Here is a 22392-nt window from a genome sequence, read left to right as displayed (position 1 = left end):
TTCATAAACTCTTATCTGGACAAAATGACAAGGCGGAAAAATTCACAACAAAAAAAAAGAACAAGAGGCAGTACCAAAGGCTAGGGACCTAATCAATACAGACATTGGTAATATGTCAGATCTAGAGTTCAGAATGACGATTCTCAAGGTTCTAGCCGGGCTTGAAAAAGGCATGGAAGATATTAAAGCAACCCTCTTGGGAGATATAAAAGCCCTTTCTGGAGAAATAAAAGAACTAAAATCTAACCAAGTTGAAATCAAAAAAGCTATTAATGAGGAGCAATCAAAAATGGATGCTCTCACTGCTAGGATAAATGAGGCAGAAGAAAGAATTAGCGATATAGAAGACCAAATGACAGAGAATAAAGAAGCTGAGCAAAAGAGGGACAAACAGCTACTGGACCACGAGGGGAGAATTTGAGAGATAAGTGACACCATAAGACGAAACAACATTAGAATAATTGGGATTCCAGAAGAAGAGGAAACAGAGAGGGGAGCAGAAGGTATATTGGAGAGAATTATTGGAGAGAATTTCCCCAATATGGCAAAGGGAACAAGCATCAAAATTCAAGAGGTTCAGAGAAACCCCCTCAAAATCAATAAGAATAGGTCCACACCCCGTCACCTAATAGTAAAATTTACAAGTCTTGGTGACAAAGAAAAGATCCTGAAAGCAGCCCGGGAAAAGAAGTCTGTAACGTACAATGGTAAAAATATTAGATTGGCAGCAGACTTATCCACAGAGACCTGGCAGGCCAGAAAGAGCTGGCATGATATATTCAGAGTACTAAATGAGAAAAACATGCAGCCAAGAATACTATATCCAGCTAGGCTATCATTGAAAATAGAAGGAGAGATTAAAAGCTTCCAGGACAAACAAAAACTGAAAGAATTTGCAAATACCAAACCAGCTCTACAGGAAATATTGAAAGGGGTCCTCTAAGCAAAGAGAGACCCTCAAAGTAGTAGATCAGAAAGAAACAGAGACAATATACAATAACAGTCACCTTACAGGCAATACAATGGCACTAAATTCATATCTCTCAATACTTACCTTGAATGTTAATGGGCTAAATGCCCCAATCAAAAGACACAGGGTATCAGAATGGATAAAAAAACAAAACCCATCTATATGTTGCCTACAAGAAACTCATCTTAAACCCGAAGACACCTCTAGGTTTAAAGTGAGGGGGTGGAAAAGAATTTACCATGCTAATGGACATCGGAAGAAAGCAGGAGTGGCAATCCTTATATCAGATCAATTAGATTTTAAGCCAAAGATTATAATAAGAGATGAGGAAGGACACTATATTATACTCAAAGGAACTGTCCAACAAGAAGAACTAACAATTTTAAATATCTATGCCCCTAACGTGGGAGCAGCCAACTATATAAACCAATTAATAACAAAATCAAAGAAACACATCGACAAGAATACAATAATAGTAGGGGATTTTAACACTCCCCTCACTGAAATGGACAGATCATCCAAGCAAAAGATCAACAAGGAAATCAAGGCCTTAAATGACACACTGGACCAGATGGACATCACAGATATTTTCAGAACATTTCATCCCAAAGCAACAGAATACACATTCTTCTCTAGTGCACATGGAACATTCTCCAGAATAGATCACATTCTTGGTCCTAAGTCAAGTCTCAACCGGTATCAAAAGATTGGGATCATTCCCTGCATATTTTCAGACCACAATGCTCTGAAGCTAGAACTCAATCACAAGAGGAAATTTGGAAAGAACCCAAATACATGGAGACTAAACAGCATCCTTCTAAAGAATAAATGGGTCAACCAGGAAATTAAAGAAGAATTGAAAAAATTTATGGAAACAAATGATAATGAAAACACAATGGTTCAGAATCTGTGGGACACAACAAAGGCAGTCCTGAGAGGAAAATATATAGCGGTACAAGCCTTTCTCAAGAAACAAGAAAGGTCTCAGGTACTCTATGGTCAACTCATCTTCGACAAAGCAGGAAAGAATGTCCACTGGAAAAAAGACAGCCTCTTCAATAAATGGTGTTGGGAAAATTGGACAGCCACATGCAGAAAAATGAAATTGGATCATTTCCTTACACCACACACGAAAATAGACTCAAAATGGATGAAGGATCTCAATGTGAGAAAGGAACCCATCAAAATCCTTGAGGAGAACACAGGCAGCAACCTCTTTGACCTCAGCCGCAGCAACATCTTCCTAGGAACATCACCAAAGGCAAGGGAAGCAAGGGCAAAAATGAACTATTGGGATTTTATCAAGATCAAAAGCTTTTGCACAGCAAAGGAAACAGTGAACAAAACCAAAAGACAACTGACAGAATGGGAGAAGATATTTGCAAATGACATATCAGATAAAGGGCTAGTGTCCAAAATCTATAAAGAACTTAGCAAACTCAACACCCAAAGAACAAAGAATCCAATCAAGAAATGGGCAGAGGACATGAACAGACATTTCTGCAAAGAAGACATCCAGATGGCCAACAGACCAACACATGAAAAAGTGCTCCATATCACTCGGCATCAGGGAAATACAAATCAAAACCACCATGAGATATCACCTCACACCAGTCAGAATGGCTAAAATTAACAAGTCAGGAAATGACAGATGCTGGCGAGGATGCGGAGAAAGGGGAACCCTCCTACACTGTTGGTGGGAATGCAAGCTGGTGCAACCACTCTGGAAAACAGCATGGAGGTTCCTCAAAATGTTGAAAATAGAAGTACCCTATGACCCTGCAATTGCACTGCTGGGTATTTACCCTAAAGATACAAACGTAGTGATCCGAAGGGGCACGTGCACCCGAATGTTTATAGCAGCAATGTCTACAATAGCCAAACTATGGAAAGAACCTAGATGTCCATCTACAGACGAATGGATAAAGAAGATGTGGTATATATACACAATGGAATACTATGCAGCCATCAAAAGAAATGAAATCTTGCCATTTGCGACGACGTGGATGGAACTAGAGGGTATCATGCTTAGCGAAATTAGTCAATCGGAGAAAGACAACTATCATATGATCTCCCTGATATGAGGGAGAGGAGATGCAACATGGGGGGTTGAGGGGGTAGGAGAAGAGTAAATGAAACAAGATGGGATTGGGAGGGAGACAAACCATAAGTGACTCTTAATCTCACAAAACAAACTGAGGGTTGATGGGGGGAGGGGGTTGGGAGAGGGGGGTGGGGTTATGGATATCGGGGAGGGTATGTGCTATGGTGAGTGCTCTGAAGTGTGTAAACCTGGCGATTCGCAGACCTGTACCCCTGGGGATAAAAATATATGTTTATAAAGCTGTAAAAAAAAAAAGAAAGAAAAAAGAAAGGATGAACTCCCAAGTTTTGTAGCCACATGGACGGGACTGGAAGAGATTATGCTGAGTGAAATAAGTCAAGCAGAGAGAGTCAATTATCATATGGTTTCACTTATTTGTGGAGCATAACAAATAGCATGGAGGACAAGGGGAGATGGAGAGGAGAAGGGAGTTGAGGGAAATTGGAAGGGGAGGTGAACCATGAGAGACTATGGACTCTGAAAAACGATCTGAGAATTTTGAAGGGGTGGGGGGTGGGAGGTTGGGGGCACCAGGGTATTGTAGAGGGCACGGATTGCATGGAGCACTGGGTGTGGTGCAAAAATAATGAATACTGTTATGCTGAAAAAATTTAAAAAAAATTTAAAAAAAAGACACTTCCTTTTATACAAGTATCAAAAATAACAAAAGTACTTATGAATACATTTAACATAAAAAGTGCAAAATTTGTATAGTGCAAACTACAAAATAGCATTTAGAGACATTTCAGAAGGTGTAAATAAATGGGGAGACACTTGATGTTCATAGGTTGAGAGACTGACATTATCAAGATGGCAATTTTTCTCAAATTTCTTGATAAATTCAAGGCAATCTTTATCAAAAGTTTATTTTAAATCTATATGGGAATGTGAAGGATCTAAACTGGCCCCCTAAATTGAAAAACACTTGAATTGCAATTTCTAATATTGAGAAAGTACCCAATTTCAAAATTTAAATCAACAGTACTCAAAACAATGCGTTATTGACAAGGGCATAGACATGCCTCTTAATGGGACAGAACTGTAAGTCCAGAAAAAAATCTCTACATATATGATCAGTTTTTGACTAAAATACTAAAACAATTCAATATTTATAAGATATTAACTTTTCAACAAAACTGCGCTGGAACTTAAAAAAAAAAAATCCCCCAAAATAAAACAAAGCAGAGAATTCTTATATCTTTGTTTCACTCTATACCACCATACAAAAGTTGAAAACATAAATCGATCTATACTTAGGTTATAAAACTTCTCCAAGAGCAGAATATGGGAAAATCTTCATGATAATGGGAAGGGCAAAGTGTTCTAAGATTCATGATCATAAAACATGATCCATAAGAGAATTATTTGATAACTTAAACCTCATCAAACCCAAAGTCTTTTACACTTCAAAGCCCTTGATGAAGAAAGGAAAAGTCAAGCCACAGACCTGAGACGAAATGCTTGCTAATCATCTCTCCGATAAGAGACACACCCAAAAGATATAAGGAGCTTTTCCAATTCTGTGATAAGAAGCCACAAAGAAACCCATACTTTCATAAGGGCAAATTTTGAGTAGTTATTTCACAAAAAAGATTAAATTTCATCCTTTATTTAGTAACAAAGTGTTTCATTTCCCCTTATTATGTTTTCCCAAACTTTCTTCAGCTGTTGATTTTCAATTCCATCCCACTGTGACTAAAAAGCACATGTTACATGATATGAATCTTTTAAAAACTTACTGACACTTGTTTCATGGCCTAACATATGCTCCTTTGTAGAAAATGCCAGGAGATACGGGAGTGGAATGTTGGTGCAGGTAATTTCTTGACCAAAGAGTGACTAGCTGGATGGTTGGCTCATTGAATTGCATCCAATGGTGAAGAAGAGTCCATTTCTGCATGGATTTTAAATATGCAAATACAAGGACTTGCCGGTGCCCTTCTTGAACTTCTTCTTTTTTTTTTTTTTTAAAGATTTTATTTATTTATTCGACAGACAGAGATCACATGTAGGCAGAGAGGCAGGCAGAGAGAGAGAGAGAGAGAGAGAGGAGGTAGCAGGCTCTCCACTGAGCAGAGAGCCCGATGCGGGGCTCGATCCCAGAACCCTGAGATCATGACCTGAGCCGAAGGCAGAGGCTTTAACCCACTGAGCCACTCAGGTGCCCCCCTTCTTGAACTTCTAAGGCCAACCGTCAGTGCATGATTTTGCCAACGAGACCACCAGGCCTCCTTCAGTAAGATTTTGTATTTAGCTGAGTGTCATGTAGAGTTAAAATTAGTTTTTTTCATAAAATAAAAGCAACAGCACGGAATGCACTTGAGAAGAATGTGTGTCCTGCCACCGTTAGGTGGAATATTTGACAGATAATGTCGGTTAGGCTGTTAATAGAGTGTTTCAAGTCGTCCGTGTTTTTGTTGGCCTTCTGCCGGCTTATTCCACACATGAATAAGAGTGGGGCATCGAGGTGTCCAACTCTCACTGACAACTGGGGTGCTCTCTTGGAAATCGTTGCTTTGTGCATTGTATACAGAGGCTCTGTTATTAAGTGCACGCACGTTTATAATCATTCTGTCTCCTGTGGGACTGAATTTTTTTTAAGATTTATTTATTTGGGGCGCCTGGTTGGCTCATTCGATTAAGTGTCTGCCTTCAGCTCAGGTCATGATCCCAGGGTCCTGAGATCAAGCCCCCCATCAGGATCCTTGCTCAGTGGGAAGTCTGCTTCTCCCTCTCCTCCTGCTGGTTTTCCCTCTTTCGCTATGTCTCTCTCTGTCAAATAAATAACTAAAGTCTTTAAAAAGAAAAAGCAAGTTGTTTTTTAGTACATTCAGAGCTACATGAACCTCTCAAGTTGATGTTTCATCAGCACAAAAAGGGAACCACACGTGCTTTAGATTCCCCTGTCCCCCAGAAGGTCACCACAACATCACCATAAGCCCAGGCAGCCATGGTCTGCTGTCTGTCTCTAGAAACTTGCCCATCCTGGACATTTTGTGGAGTGGAATCATACAGTCTGTGGTCTTCCATGATGGGCTTTGTTCCCATTATCACAGTGCCCTTAGGTCTGTCCATGCTGTAGCAGGTGTCAAGAACATCCTTCCCCTGGAAACCGTTCTTCCTTCTTCTGGAAGCATGGCTGGAAACCACTCCACTGTACAGATGGGCACATTTCATGTCTGCTACTTGAGGGGCCTCTGGGTTGCCTCCTTGTTTGGGGCTATTTTAAACAATGCTGTTGTGAACATACTTGTACAGATTTCCATGGACATATGTGCTCACTGCTCACGTGCATACACCTAGAAGTGGAATTGCTGCAAACTCACAGCCTTTGAGAAGCTTCTGAGATGTTTCAACAACAGCACGACAAATTTCCCTCCCCATTAGCTGCATATTAGGGCTCCAAGGTGTCCACCCTCAAGCTGTGTTTGAATTTCCCTGTGGCTGTATGTACCAGAGGCTGTGAAGCCCGTCAGTGTCCTAGGTTTGCCTCCTGAGGGGATTTTGCATTTCCCTAAGAGCTCCTGTTCAGATCAAGCTTCCCCTTGCAGCATTTTCTTCTGTAAACCTGCCATTACTCTTGTTGGCTGGTGGAGTGGTGGTAGTATGGGGGGACAGGAAGGGTTCTATCATCTTATGGCTAAATAATCATCTTCAGGGGTCTGTATCAGGCTGTGTTTCTTCTCCTACTTAGGAAAGATGGGAATGCATCAGTGTCTGGAGTTGGGTCTGGAGTTGTAAGGTTCAGGCTCCTCACTAGTCTTTGATACAGGGAATCCTCTGGACTTGTTTTGTGATGGTTGCTTTTCCCTTTCCTCTGCCAGAGACAACAGGGGATTTTTTTTTTGTGTGTGTGCTATTTTGTGAGGAATTTGAAGGTTGCCAGAGGGGAACCCATGAACGTGTGGGGACCTCAGCAGTTTCTGTCTTTCATGCTAGTCCATACGCCTCCTCCAGCTACTCAGCAAAATGGCCACTGAAGTATTTTGCTCAGTCTACAGCTCCAGCATATGTGCTCCAGGGGAGCTGTTCCTGGCTGTACAGCCCATACCCGCCTGTCCCTCCAGACTGCAATGTGTCCGATTGTCCGGCAACCCCTGTTCTCTCACAGGTCTGGGAGAGTCACTGGTTTTCATTTTGTTCAGCTTCTTTCTTGGTGAAAGTGCCTGATCACAATTAATGTGTCTGAGCTGAAACTACGCAGGCATTTCTGAAGAGCGGATTTACTACACCTGGAGAAATGAAAAGAAGCATAATCTTTACTTCCTCGTTTCATTTTAAATATTCTATAAAGTCCTGTGTCTTCTCAAAACATATGAGGTTGTTCATGCAGTACTATATATAAACATAAAAATATGGGAAGTGCAAATTGACCATTAGTATTAGTATTCATGTTCTATTCATAACAGTGGAGAACCACACCCAAATGAAAATGAACGAGCCCACCTTGTACATATGAACGTGAATAAGTCTCAGAACATGATATCCATAGAAACAACTTGTAAAATGTTACAAGCGGTGTTGTTTGCATTGTTTATGGCATAAGGAAGCAAGGTGTACATGGGGAAAAAAAAAGAGACATTTCCGGGTGTGGTTATCTCTGAGGAAGCTTTGGCCATACCTGGAAAAAGTATAAAATTTGGAGGTCTGAAGCAAAAATGGTTTATTGTGCCAAATGGACTAAACTAGATACAGAAAAAAAATACTGCGCGGAAGCATTTATAAATTGAATCTAACGTGGAAGCATTTATAAGTTGAATCTAAAAAAGTCCAACTTAGGAAAACAGGGTAGAATAGTGGTTGTTGGGGTTTAGGGTGGGAGATAGGGAGCATCTGCTGCTCAAAGGGTACAAAGCTCCTGTTATAAGAGAAGTCATCTTTGGGGATCGAACATACAGCCTGGTGACTCGAGTTCACCACACAGTAATGCGTACTTGAAATTTTCCAAGACTTTAGACTTTTCAACACACATGCACATACTCACAAAATACAGCTGATGTGAAATGTTATCCCATTTTTATAAATGATCAAATCGGGGCTCAGAGAATAAAGGAGCATTATTTTCAGACCACTCAGCTAGAATTGTAGCGCTACCACTAACACCGGGAACGAAAGACCAGACGCTCCTATTTACACTCTCGTAAATGGCAGTGAACTCACTCTCCAAGTGTGGATGCTAAGAGAGTGAGCAGCACTGGTTCCTCACCTTGGAATGCAGACAGGACGAGGATCCTTGAGGTGGGATGCAAATGTCTCCTGTCTTTGCATCTCAGGTTCCTATAAGACCCGACAGGTTCCCAGGACATGTGAGTGGCTTTAACCTTGCCCTTGCCTGGAGCCCTACCCTGCTAAGCTGGGAGCCTTCTGCGCCCACGAGCAGGTGCCTTGCAGGGGCCACACCGCACTCCCATCCCTCTGGAAGCTTGCCAGCTCTCTTTCTCCCCCAGTTTGGCTTAAGCACCTGCATCTCCATGTAACAGGAAGCCGTGAAACTCTCCCAGAGACAGGGACTGCTTACCTGGTGCATACCAAATTGTATTCTGCCATATTTTCCCTAATTTGCTGCTACCCCCCCTTACTCCACGTGCTGCATGAAAAGGAGTGAGAAGGTGAGGTGGCAGTAAGCCCATCTTTCCCCACAAAGGCTCTCTCTCCTAAGCCCCTCTCCCATCCATCCACCCTCCCACAGTCCCATCAGCAGCTTTGACTCAAAGGCTTGGGATTCCCTTTGAAGCTTTTGTTACAGAGATATAAACAAAGAGCTATAAAAACACAGAGGGATCAATTAATTCTGCCATGGGGGATCAAGGAGGACATCAAAACAGAGAAGACTTTTTGAGTTTGGCCTTGAAGCATGATTAGCACTTAACAAAAATATCACCAAGAACTCAACCAGAAAGAAAATCCAATCTTTTCCTGTCTCAACTGACCATGCTGGGTGCAAACAGGGCTATGTGACACTTTCAGACTTGGTTGGGTTTTTCTGAGCCATTAAGTTCTGGATGCAGGACAATCGGGGAGGCTTGGGATGATGCAGGGAAGTGACTGACTGTGAAGCCTCCGCTGAGTGCGTGTTTATGTTCCCTGCAGGTAAATGGTGGTGTCTTAAAAGCAGCCAAGTTAAGTGAAATTCGAGTGTGTTCCCCTGCAGCACCTCACTGGGTCTGTCAGCTCAGCTGGACCTTTGGAAAAAGACACAATCCATGCTCTCAGACAAATGCTGAAATAAAGGCTTGTCTGGTGGTAAAATATTCTGAACCGTGCCTTCAACGTAAGACACGAATGTGAATGTTCCCTGGGTTTGAAGACAAAACATGGAGTCTGTACAGGACAGACCGGTGGCCGAGGTCTCAGTAAACCAGAATCTGAGTCCCAGTTCGGTCACTAGACAGGGTTCCCCAGGGAAATCATGGTTAATTGCTCGAGTGTCCATCTGCTCACATTTGCAATGGGGATCGTGGCATCTATTTCAGTGTGAGCTTTAGGACTTAGGAACTGTGCAAAGAGGGCACCTGGGTGGCTCAGTTGGTTTAACAACTGCCTTCAGCTCTGGTCATGAGCCCCAGGATCCAGTCCCGCATCAGGCTCCCAGCTCCGCAGCAAGGCTGCTTCTCCCTCTGACCTTCTACTCTCTCATGCTCTCTCTTACTCGCTCTCTCTCTCAAATAAATAAATAAAATCTTTAAAAAGACAAAGAAAAATGCAAAGAAACAGAGATCCCTGGGCTTTGAAATTGGCTGTGAGCTGCAAATTGAAATTAGGTAAGGAAAAACATCTCAGGGATTCAAATAAGTCACATCACCGAAGAGAATGGTTTTGTTTTTGTTTTTGTTTTTTTCTGCAAGCATCATTGTGCTAAGCTATTTTTTGACTCAGGCCCTTTGGTTGCCTTGAGATCATCATCCAGCAATCCCAAATCCTCACACATTCCAAGGCATGGCTCATGGGCACCGATGATTTCTCCAGATCTCAGCCATGTAGGTGTGTCACTTTTACAACTGGCAGGACAGGCAGAAATTACATGGTACATTACAGGGACACTCTGTATTTTTTATCTTCTTACTCAGTAGGTTTGGATTAAAATACTTAACTGAGGTTTGCATTTTATCTGAGGTCAGTCTTCGCTCAGAGGGTGGAAATAGTAAGGTTAAAGTCCTTAGGCTGTAGTTACCGGGACTCCTGAAACCCGTCTCCTGTCCCTTCCATCCTGAAACGGCTGTGTGGGTCTTTACTGTCCTTCTGCAAATGCACTGAAATCTTATTTTCCAAGCTCAAGGGATCTGCATTTGTCAAACAGGCTGGGGGACAGTGTTCTGCTTGAAGGACTCCTCACCACACACCTCGAAACCCTCCCCGAGCTGTCCCTGCAGACACTTCAAGGCGTCCCTGGGATTTTTCAGACTGTTGAGTATAGGACATGGAGCAATAGGATTCACTTAACCTGAAAATTAATCTTGACATTAAAAAAAAAAAAAAAAAAGGAGAAAGCTCACAAGCTACTTTCTCCCCCAAAACTACTTTCTCTCCCCTTCCTTAATGGAATGAAGTGTTTTGTTTTGCTTCATTTTGTTTCCTCTCTGTGGTCCCAGGGTGATAAAAAATTCTCATCTTCATGTAGCGACTGTTGGCCCAAGGGGCTAGAGACAAACACCGGGTGCCGTCCCAGCCATGACACACCCCTGATGTATGCCGGGGGCAAATGTCTCCATCTCGTTTTGCTGCAGCGTCTTCCTCTGTAAAATGTGGAGAATAAGAGTCCTCAGACGGTGTTATAGAATCCTGCACTGACTTCATAGACGTATACACAGACAGAGGGGAAAGGTAAAGGGTAACTGCCTGAGGCAGTGAGCTTTTTTATTGCAATGCCTGATAGAAGCTTCTGATTGCTCATGCAGACATTTCAAAGACATTCTTCTGGAATAAAGGGTTAGTCCCTACATTATTAGCCAGGAGCTGGACCCCTCCCCCCACCTTTAAGTCCCCTTGTGAAAAGCCCTGCATGACCTAAGTCACAGATCCCCTTAGGTGTCCCTACTTTTCCTTTTCTAATTCCCTAATTCTTCCTCTTAAGTTTCAGATTTGCCAGTAAAGGGGTGTCTGGGTGGCACATCAGACTGTTGACTTCAGCTCAGGTCGTGATCTCAGGGGTGTGAGATTGAGCCCCACGTTTGGCTTTGTGCTTAGCATAGAGTCTGCTTGAGATTCTCTCCCTCCCTCTGCCCCTCCCCTGCTCACATTTTCTCTCTTTCTCGAAAAATAAATAAAACCTTAAAAATAAATACATGAATTTGCCAATAAAATGTGAACCCACAAAACCCTAGGCCCTCACTCTGGATCCCAATAAAGGCAGAACCCCAGGCCTGCGTGCTCCCTATCTCTCTCTCTGCCCTTGTGCTCACTGTGTGGCCCCATGTGCTGCGCACTCTCCAGATCCTCCTTTAACTCAGCAGAATGCTTTGGACCAGTATTCATATATTACGCGTATCAGTGATCAGTTTCCAACACTTTATTCCACGGACTACAATCAGTCATTCCCTCTGGTGATGGCACATTTGGTCTTCGGTCTTTTCCTGTTTGGGCTATTATAAAGCAAGCTTCTATGAGCAAATATTTTGTGCACAGATTTCCTTTCTCTAGTTTAAATACGTAGCAGTGGAATTGCTTCTTCACTCAATAGTTATCTCCAGCTTTACAAGACAATTACTGTTCACATCAGTGATCCTTATGGGCTCTCTTCCCCTCTCTGTCTCAGTGCCCTGCTCCCCACCATCCCTCCCATCCACTTCTCTTGGGCTTATATCCCCACTTCCTTGTCTGTTCTAAGCTTTGATTATTTTTTTTAATTTTATAATTTTTGCGATATCCCCATTCTCTGAAATTTCATATTTTTTTTCTCTCTTAAAATTCTATCTGGTCGTATTTCTGTGCTGCTTCTTTATCTCTTCTGTCTGAACTGTGTGTGCGCTTCCGGTTTGAGTTCTGATGTGTTTCATACATCCTGTAATTTCTTTAAAATTGTATCCTGTAATTTATTTTAAATGCATAAAATACTTGTCTGTGTGCTCCTCCTGACTCTTAGCTTTTCTCTCTTTGTCCTTTACCCATTACTGATGCATTCTGGTAGCTTTTGACCTTGTCTGCTAGCCCACTGATTTTATTGTAGCCCATCCATTTTCTTATTCAACTCATACTGTGAGCACTTCATTTCAATATTTATATTTATCAAAGTCTGTATCTCTAATTGGTTCTTCTGCAGAACTGCTTGTTTGGCTTCTACGTTGTTCTGAGGATATTATGTAAAGTTCCTGTAAAGTTTTGCATTGTCTGTTGCATGGGTTCATTTTCTTCCTGTTGCTTATCTTTTCCACATGCTGTTTTCAGTCCTGAGATATGAACATTGTCTCTCGTAAGTGATGTTAAAAAAAAAACAAAAAAAAAACAACTTTTTCTTTCCTTCTGTCTTCCTGATTAGTCAGCCTGCCCTCCTCCCACAACACGGTGAGGGCAGCAATAATTCTATTGTTGCTGTTGTTAGACCCTCCCTCTGTTATTTACTAGCAATGTTACCAGAATGATTTCTTCAAGGTCAATAAGCCTTGTTTAGTGATACTGCGGCATGGAAATAATATTAGAAGCTACCTTATGAGGTTATTTGGGGTGTTAAAAGAGTTGATGCTTATATAATGACACAAAAGGACCTGATTGAAATACACATTTTTTTTTTTTAATACACGTTTTAAAAATGTAGTTGTGGGACACCTGGGTGGCTCAGTTGATTAAGTGTCTCCCTTCAGCTCAGATCATGATCACAGGGTCCTGGGATCAAGCCCTGCTTCTCCCTCTGCCCTTCCCCCTGCTCATGATCTCTTTCTCTCTCTCAAATGAGATCCTTGACTGTCTGAACTCCAGGAGCTCTCAGATAAGGTTGGGAAAGTTGTAAACACATGATTTTAAAATGATTATATTAACCCCCGTTTTCTTCATCTTGGTGGCCTACGAATGACGAGTCAGTAGTTGACAAAGAGGGGCAGGTTTGCTGAGCTTATCGGACAATCCGTTGTCATCCATAAGGGTTATGTTGCGTGTAAATCTAAGAAGTTGCACATGTAAGAATTAAGAATGAACCTTTTACTTGGACTGAAAAATGAAGCATTATGTGGCCCCAGTGAGGATGATGTAGGACCAGAATAGTATGCAACGCCAAATAGTATGGGAGAAATTAGGCAGATATTGAAAGAAGAGAAACCTGATGGGACCAGCTCAGAAAATATTCACTGAGACAAAGTTACTGATAGACCCACCAGCTGCTTACTGAGAAAAAACCACAATAGCGTTTCTAAAACTGACTTCCCGGGAAAGAGCTTCAGTCATATCAGCTGCTTCCTGAAAGATATGGGTTCCCAGAGTGAAAATATGCAGACAACGTTTCAGTCTTGGAGACTGCTTCCTGCAGATTGGTACACTATGTTTCTGGTGGTCTTTGATTAAAATATTAGAAACACTTCAAGGTTCCTTAGCACAACATTTCTCAAATGTATTTGGTCACCAACATCTTAACTGCAGAGGTAAGTTATATTAATACACAAGGACACTACTGGAACCCTTTGAGATGACAGGTTGGAACAAAGACTGGCGAGGTGCTCAGGAACCCAGTGCCCTCTTCCTTGGGGAGCCAGGGGTGACACGTCTAGCCTCTTAGGCTGGACCAGCTCAATATGTTCTAGATGATGGCAGGTGAGTGAAAGGGAGTAGCCTACTGCACCCAGCACAGTGTCGATGCTTCTCAAGCATCGTTGAAGAGAATCTGATGAAGGGACCACTTACAGAGATACTGGCAAGGCTAGGACACCAACAGGCGATGGGAAGGTATATAGGGAATGGATGAGTAGAGAGCCACTGTCACTCAGCCCTGAGGGAGGAAGAGCACAGAGACACTGAAAGCTGTGCAAACCATAGCCATGTGACGAGAGCTGCCACAAACAAGTCATTCCTGCATGGAGGTGGCTGGAGAGGAATAAATGAATAGGTACTCAAACCCTCTGTCCTCCGGACTTCTGATACCCTGTCAGTGCCTCCTATCAGTTGACCCCAGCTGGAAGCCAGAGGTGAATGGAGCTCATGTGAAGCTCCAAGTGGGATGCAGCTTCCACCCTTCCCATTCTAGAAATCTCCCATCCCCACCCTTCCATCTTTGTATGCCTCCTTTTCAACATGGCAGCAGCACAGAGTGGAAGGGACCGGATCTGACAGTCACCCACTGGAGCTACCAATGCACATCAGTGAAACACGAGTGAGATAGAAACTTTGCTGTATTAAGCTGCTGAGGCTTCTTATTTTTATATCAGCTGATGCTAATTGCCTTGACTAATACACTAATCAAAAAGTTTACGGTAGATCCTTAGCAAACAGCCTTTGCAAATACCGCATATATGTACTTCTTAATCAGAACTGTAACAACCTGCGTATTAATTTAATTCAATTGCATGGGTATCTTCATACCACACAACTTATTTTATCATCTTCCTAATGCCTGCAGGAATTGTGATGAACACCTTCCTAAATGCATCACAGTTGTGGCACCCAAAATGAGAAAACCCGCTAAACATCCTTTCTGCAATGCTACTTCAACCGGATATATTTCTGCCAGGAAGGGTTACATGTTGCAAGTAAATTCTGAGAGAAAGAAAGAACACAAAGTTCATGATGATAATGCTGGATAGATGCCCTGCTATCAGTTATCTCCCCAAACAAGCTACAGTTAATGGACAGACAAGGTGGTCTGTTAGCTGTCGCCTGCCACAGTCCAGACTGCTCAAAGCAAGTGTCCTGATGTCCTGCAGTAAGGAAAATAGGAGGGGTTGCCATTTAAAAAGAAAATTATCAAAAAGAAAAATCCCAGCCTTTTTGTTTGTTTGTTTTTAACCACCTACCATTATTTAGGTATAACTTATGCTTATAGAGAATTTAAAATTGCCCAGTAGGGGTGCCTGGATGGCTCCTTCTGTTAAGGATGGGACTTGTTTTCAGCTCAGATCCTGATCTCAGGGTTGGGATCAAGCCCTGTGTTGGTCTCCACGTTGAGCAGAGAGTCTGAGGTTCTCTATCTCCCTCTACCCATCCCCCTGCTCATGCTGTCTCCCTCTCTGTCCCTTTAAAATACATGCATAAATAAAATTTTTTAAAAGTGCCCACTAACTATAAGCCAGGAGGGTTGAACAGTAAAATGACTTACTGATAGGCAAGCTAAGGACAAAAATGCACCTTTGTCTAATCTGAGAGCCACCACTTCTCCTCTTTGGCAAACTGCCCACTGCCACAGCTACCTTGATATATGACTGGAAAACGGCAGGCACCGGCTTATCTAGTGCACATTTTCCTCCGTAGTATTTCTTGTTTGATTTTTACTGCGCATTCAGAACAATTCCTCCCTGAGTGTTGTTCAATAAAATATTTATAACATTGCCGACCATTATATAAACAAGCAATCCCATTCTGGGTTTATTTGCCTGCCCTCAGAAAACCTTTTAGTTCTGCAAAGTTCATTCCTTGGACGACCTCACAGGATCCAGCGAATGGGGTACCGGTGGCCATGCTTTCTCTTCACTCCTCGGGGTTCATTTACATCATACAATGTATCACTGAAAGCAAAATAAAAGAACAGAAGGTAACATTACAGCCTGAATACATAGTCGCATTTTGCCATGTTTGATTTAGATTATCTTTAAGAAGCTAAACCACAGATATATTTAAAGTTTCATTGAAACCCAACATCAATTTTCTCTCTCACGGTGGAAAATCACGAAGTCAAAATTGTTCTTTTTTAAACTGCATATCGATACTCTTAAAATACTATATGTTATTAACTGTGCGTTTTGAAGACTATGGACATTGTAGCATTGTAGAAATCCTCCGTATCTTTAAAATTCAAATCACTTATGAAGCACTGTACATGTTTGTGTATAACGATCTATTTCATTCAGTTTAGCTACTGCTTTCCAATTGCATAAGACAAAAGTTGAGGAGAGATCCTAGGGATTTTGGCTTGAGCATACAGATGAATAAAGGCGTCCTTTACCGTGAAAGGAAGATAGAAAGGCGAGAAGGGAGTTTGGAGGTGCCGATCAGGAGTGTATCTGGATATGTTTTGTTTCCTCATGAGACACACAAGCCAAGAGCAGGGGTGATGGCTGGAGGCGAGGTCGGGAGATCCAGGAGAACAGCCGGATGGGAGTTAGGAGGGAGAAAGGCACTAGCGCGGAAATAGAACAAAATGAGGGAACCGTCCAAGGATTAATTATAGATAAAGATCAAAAAGAGGCCCAGGGGCCTCCGGACTGGAGAATCGAGTATTTGGAGATGAAGAAGAGAAGAATGAGGCAGGGAGGTGCAGTGGGTGGGGCGGTGGGAAGAAACCATCCCTGCCGGTACACACTCAGTCTCCTGTGAGCGCATGCGCGGGCTCGTGCCCTGTCCCCAGCTCCTGTCCTGTGGTCTCCCTGGCCTCCCTGTGGCCCCTCCCCATGGCCTGGATTACTGTAGCTTCCCGATAAATCTTCTCTTTTTCTGCAGCCAGATCCGTCTTCCTTGCTCTGCTTCACAATGGCTTTAACTTCCATTAAATCATATTGGCTCTTTCGATTTAATTTTCAAATGTCTTTCCTTATATTTTTCAAAGCTCTATTTCACCTTCGTGCGTATTATGACTTCCTTGCCATTTACATATGACTATATAGCTCACCACACGGCCGGATCTCGCTTGTTCTCTCCGAGGGCAAATTAGGATAATGTTCTTGTGTTGTGGGAAGGAGTCTGTTACAAGCCATGGCATTTCAATGGTAATAAGAAGTCTAAATACAACGTTCATGGTATTATTAGCCACTAGAAAAATGATTTAATCCTTTCGTAATTACCCATCATTTGGATGACATGAAATTATGTCACTGTTCTCTTGTTGGGTTTAAAATAATATTTTTTTCTATATTTAGCTCACATAAAATACTTAAAAATGGAAAATAATACATTGGATGATTTTTAACTGCATTTATAATATATGTCTTGTCTGGATGTACAAGCTTCTTTATTGCTGTTTTTTCCATCTGTAACTTTTCCTAATTTCTGTGTTTATTAGTTAAATTACCAGAGGATTTTATTTAGTGAGGCACTGATTCTTTGACAGCAAAAATTAATAAGTGAGAGGACTGAGCCATATTTTTACTAAATTTCTCTCCTTTATTTTTACTATTTATAATTTGAAAAAAAATACTAGATCATAAACACAAAGTGGTATCTCAAAACATCATTGTCAGACAAATGTGAAGCAAGAATTGGGCATTATGAAATAAAGATTCTTAAATCAACTGACTAAAAATTATTTAAAATTTAAAAAGTAGATAAAACATTAAAACCACATTCATAAAATGTAAAAGAGGCATTTTTCACAAAGGGTTGAAGTGTTAGATTTTAGAAAGATTAGTCACTGGGCAGCTAGATCTTCAGATGAGACTAGGCTATAGGAGAATGGATTCTAGATGGATTATTTAAAAGAGAAACAGGTGGCACTACCATGGAATTTTGAGAAAAGAGCACATTTGATATGATATTTGGTTCTGCCAACTGCTTGGCTCTCCCCCCGCCCATGACCGCTCACTCTTAGTCTCCAAAAGGACGAGCACTTTAGTCATTCTGATCCGTGATATTCTGCCTTCAGTATGGGCCAAAATTCTTGATCTGAGAACCACATGATCTCTAATACACACCATCTCCACTGTGATATTGGCCAACATTAAAAGTACTTCATTAAAGATGGAGAACCATAGGCCAGCTATATGCAAAGATATAGCTGTTCAAAAGAAAGAGGCTGGTGAAAGCCATGGGTCAACTTCAAAACTGATGATGTCAGATACATGGAGAATACAATGTCATGTTGTTACCAGTGACAGCCTTAGTGAGGGGTTTGGCTGAAAATAACCAAAAGACCCCCCAGTTGCAGGCCTCCTGGCTAGGTGTCTTGTCTACATTGTAGGGCTGAGAAAGGTTGTTTTGCGATGCCTACAAATGTTGAATTGCTATATTGTACATCTAAACCTGACATAATATTGTATATTATACCTCGATAAAAATGAATAACTAAAAGTGACTAAAAACAGAACACTGAGGGATGCCTGGGTGGCTCAGTTGGTTAAGCGGCTGCATTCAGCTCAGGTCATGATCCCAGCATCCTGGGATCGAGTCCCGCATCGGGCTCCTTGTTTGGCGGGGAGCCTGCTTCTCCCTCTGCCTCTTCCTGTCACTCTGTCTGCCTGAGCTCACTCACTCTCTCTCTCTCTAACAAATAAATAAATAAAATCTTAAAAAAAAAAAAAAACACAAAAAAAAAAAAAACAAAACAAAACAGAGCACCAAGATCTGAAGGAATTGTTAAAAGGTAAGAAACAACTTAAGAACATGTCTTCCACAGGGGAAAACATGATCACCAAATGAATTCAAGTAATGGTGGCAGTGTTGACCAGACTAGGCTTTGAAGAAACTCTAGCCTGTGTATTAAAATAAATGCTCCAGAACTTGTCAGGGAACATTAAAGAAAATTACAAATGTATGAAAACATGAGACAAAATGAACATAGATCTCTCTCTCTCTCTCTCTCGGGGATATTTTTATATATAGTTCTGGAAGCAAACAAAGCAGAGGGAAGATATGTCATCCTTAAAGACATAAGACATGGAAAGTATTGAAAAGTCCTTAATCTGTACACAAAACGAGTTGAGAGATTCTTTGGTGAAATCAGTTATTCTTTTAAGAAGGTGTTCTCAAATTCCATAACCATCCAGGAAACAAATCGAAAGCGTTATGCCATCTAGGGAAAACTGGCGGATTTCTTCAATGAAACGTGTAGTGGAGAAAGGCACTCGTGGGACAGCTCCAGGCCCCACTCTGTGTGGCTGTTATGGTAACTAATGAGAATTGCACCTGAATAGCCCTACCCTACCATGTGCCCAAGGACCAGGGTGTCAGGGATGGAAGAGAATTGTTCATGTTTCAGTCAGAAAGTTGTTGAAGCTCTAAGGATGTTGAACTTCACCTCAAAGTCATTGAGGCTCTGTGGGATGACTTTGATTCTGGGAGTGATAGAATTACTTCATTACTTTGAAAGATTACCCCGGCCACAGAATCGAAAAGGGAAAAATCCATGCTTAAAGAAGACTAATTGGGAGGCTTTTAGGAAAGTTAGAAGCCGGCTTATACGTTCTTAAACCAAGTCAGTCCTGAGAAAATGGAGAGGAGGGAATAAATGTGAAATATTTCAGACATGTAATCAATAGGACATGACAGGTGGTTCAAGGTCCAGGAGTGGCCGTTGAGAACAGGATATGCTTGATATTCTTAAGGTTGTAAAGTATTTTTAGGTGAAAAAGAAATATGAGTGTGGTGTTCCAGGAAATAAAATTATGTCTCCTACTAGGATGTACGGGGATGATCTTCACTTAGTGTTAATAGCTAAGCCCTGAATACATTTCCACAATGAATATCTGGTGTTTTCCATTCTGAATTAGCTGGAATTGGGGATGGAAAGGCAAAAATGTCTGCCCCTTACACATTCTATGTGTGAGGAACATAGAGTGGAGGGAACAGTATGTGGAAACATATTATACACACAGATTCAGGAACTGGATTAGAAATAGTAACAACAAGCAGTGGGTAGGCATAGGGAGTGGCTCTTAAGTGGGACACAGTTGCTGGGAGATTACGTCCAGTCTGCATCTTGGGGATGAATGGGAATTAGTAGGCAAGGCAGAGTGTGGAAGTGAGCCCAGGTGGACGGCACTCTGGGTGCAGAGTTGGAGTGGCTTGGGATCATGGAACTTTCCAATGTATGATCTTTCTAAAGTCTCAAAGTTTGCACTGGTCACTGACAGCATACATTTTTGAACTCAGCCAAATGAGAGAAATTTTCAGAGATCATGATTTACAGAAACCCACTGAGCTCCAGTCCAGGGAGAAAGTAAGATGCGAGGGATGCTTTCCTTCTTGTTACCCTGGAAATGTCTTGCTGACATGATGATGATGGTTCCGGGACTGGTGACAGTGACAAAAACTAATTCTTATTGAGTGTCTCTACATAAAGTCACTGTTCTTAACCCCTTATTTAACCTGAAAATAAAACATAGGTTGAACCATTTCCTTTTTTTCTTTTAGGTATTTTTATTTATTTATTTTTGAGAGAGAGAGAGAAAGAGAGCAAACACGAAGGGCAGAGGGAGAAGCAGGCTCCTCAATGAGCAAGGAGCCTGATGCGGGTCTCGATCCCAGGACCCCGGGATCATGACCTGAGCCGAAGGCAGCTGCTTAACCAACTGAACCACCCAGGTGCCTCCATTTTTTAAAAAAAATATTTTATTTATTTATTTATTTTGAGAGAGAAGGGAGGAGCGACCAAGGGAGGGGGGCAGAGGGAGAGGAAGAGAGAATCCTCAAGCAGACTGAGGAGACATCTGGCATGGGGCTCCATCTCACTACCCTGAGGTCATGACATGAGTGGAAACCAAGAGTTGGGCACTCAACCAACTGAGCCACCCAGGCACCTCCCCTGAACCACTTTTTTTTTTTTTTTAAAGATTTTATTTATTTATTTGACACAGAGAGAGAGATCACAAGTAGGCAGAGAGGCAGGCAGAGAGAGAGAGAGAGGAGGAAGCAGGCTCCCCACTGAGTAGAGAGCCCGATGTGGGGCTCGATCCCAGGACCCTGAGATCATGACCTGAGCCGAAGGCAGAGGCTTTAACCCACTGAGACACCCAGGCGCCCCCCCGAACCACTTTTTACCACAGAGATGATTTACGTTATGCTGACATCTCCCTGATAAATGAAATGGATGTTATTATTTTTCAAACAGAATTTCTTTGACAGGTTCCCACCCACCCGCCAGTTTTTCCAACAGAGGGATTTGATACCACATATCAAAATTCTGTCTAATTGATGGCACGGATTTCTTTGTAAAATCTCCTCTTCTGAAGCCTAAGACTCATAAATTAGTGGCAATTTATAGCGCAAATGTAAGATTCCTTTAGCTCTTTGAATGGCTTCCAGAAATATTAGAGATCAGATGTTTTTTTGTTTGTTTGTTTGTTTGTTTGTTTGTTTTTTTCAGAATTACTGGCAACTTCTTTTTCAAATCTGGAAATAATATTCATTAGATCTCCAAGTTTCAGATACGCCTTTTCTATCCCCCTTTTTTTCTTTTCGGTTTTCATGTGAATGTTCTAAATTCTTATTCCAAGGCTTTATTGTAGCCTACTTGAGCCAAGGTTCCTTTTAACTTTTATTAAGAGTGTCCATCTCCAAATTTTTATTCCTTGTTCAATCTCCTGTGTCTTATGACCACTGAGGGTCGGTCATTCACAAAATTGACTTTAGGTATTTGCCTGAAGCAATATTTTATTTCCTACCCTAAATCAACCTAATGTGGTGAGGAGAGAATATTATTAAACTAATGTCTATGCTACCTGGAGGTGTGGCTACACTTCTATTTTGAAGGATTGCCTTAAGGTCAGCAATAATTGTCTCAGAGATTTTAATAGACATATTTCATCACAAGCTCAATACAACACAGGCTTAGGGCATCGGTCATAAATCACAAATAGGAGTCTATTCTCTCAGAACGTGTGTGTATACATATATTACATATTATATCTATATTACATTTATTATTATATATAAAACCTTGATTTAAAATAAATAAATAAATATATATACATATGTGTGTGTGTGTGTGTGTATATATATATATATATATATATATATATATAGTTTATTTACAATGGCCATGTTTTACTCTTAATTCTTTAACTTAAACTCAGGATATGGACAAAGCATTTTGTCCCCACCCCCATCCCCAAATTCCCAGGTTGAAATCCTAATCTGCAGTGTTATAGTATTGGGAAACTGGGTCTCTGTGAAGTGATTAGGTATACCTCAGGGCAGAGCCCTCATGATGGGATTCGTGTCCTTCTAAGAAACCCAGGAGCGGTTCCTTTCCTCTTCTGCCTAGGAGCAAGCACTGAGAGGACGAACCAAGAAGCAGGTTATCTTCGACTGCCGCACCAGAGCCTTCCTCTGAGAAGGCTCTCTGGAGCTAGGAGAAGTAAGTGTCTTTGTTTAGAAACCATCCAGCCTATGATACTGTCTCACATCAGCCTGAACCGACCAAGGCACTCAGAATTTGACTGAGAACAGATCATGACTATGGTGTTAAAGTGTGCGTACATGTGTGTGTGCACACACACAAAAGATGTGCCCCTCTGTGTCGAAAACTTTTTTAAAA

The sequence above is a fragment of the Lutra lutra genome, chromosome 11 (genome assembly GCF_902655055.1).
Source record: "Lutra lutra chromosome 11, mLutLut1.2, whole genome shotgun sequence".
In the NCBI taxonomy this organism is placed as follows: Eukaryota; Metazoa; Chordata; class Mammalia; order Carnivora; family Mustelidae; genus Lutra; species Lutra lutra.
Note: the sequence above shows the minus strand (reverse complement) of the source record.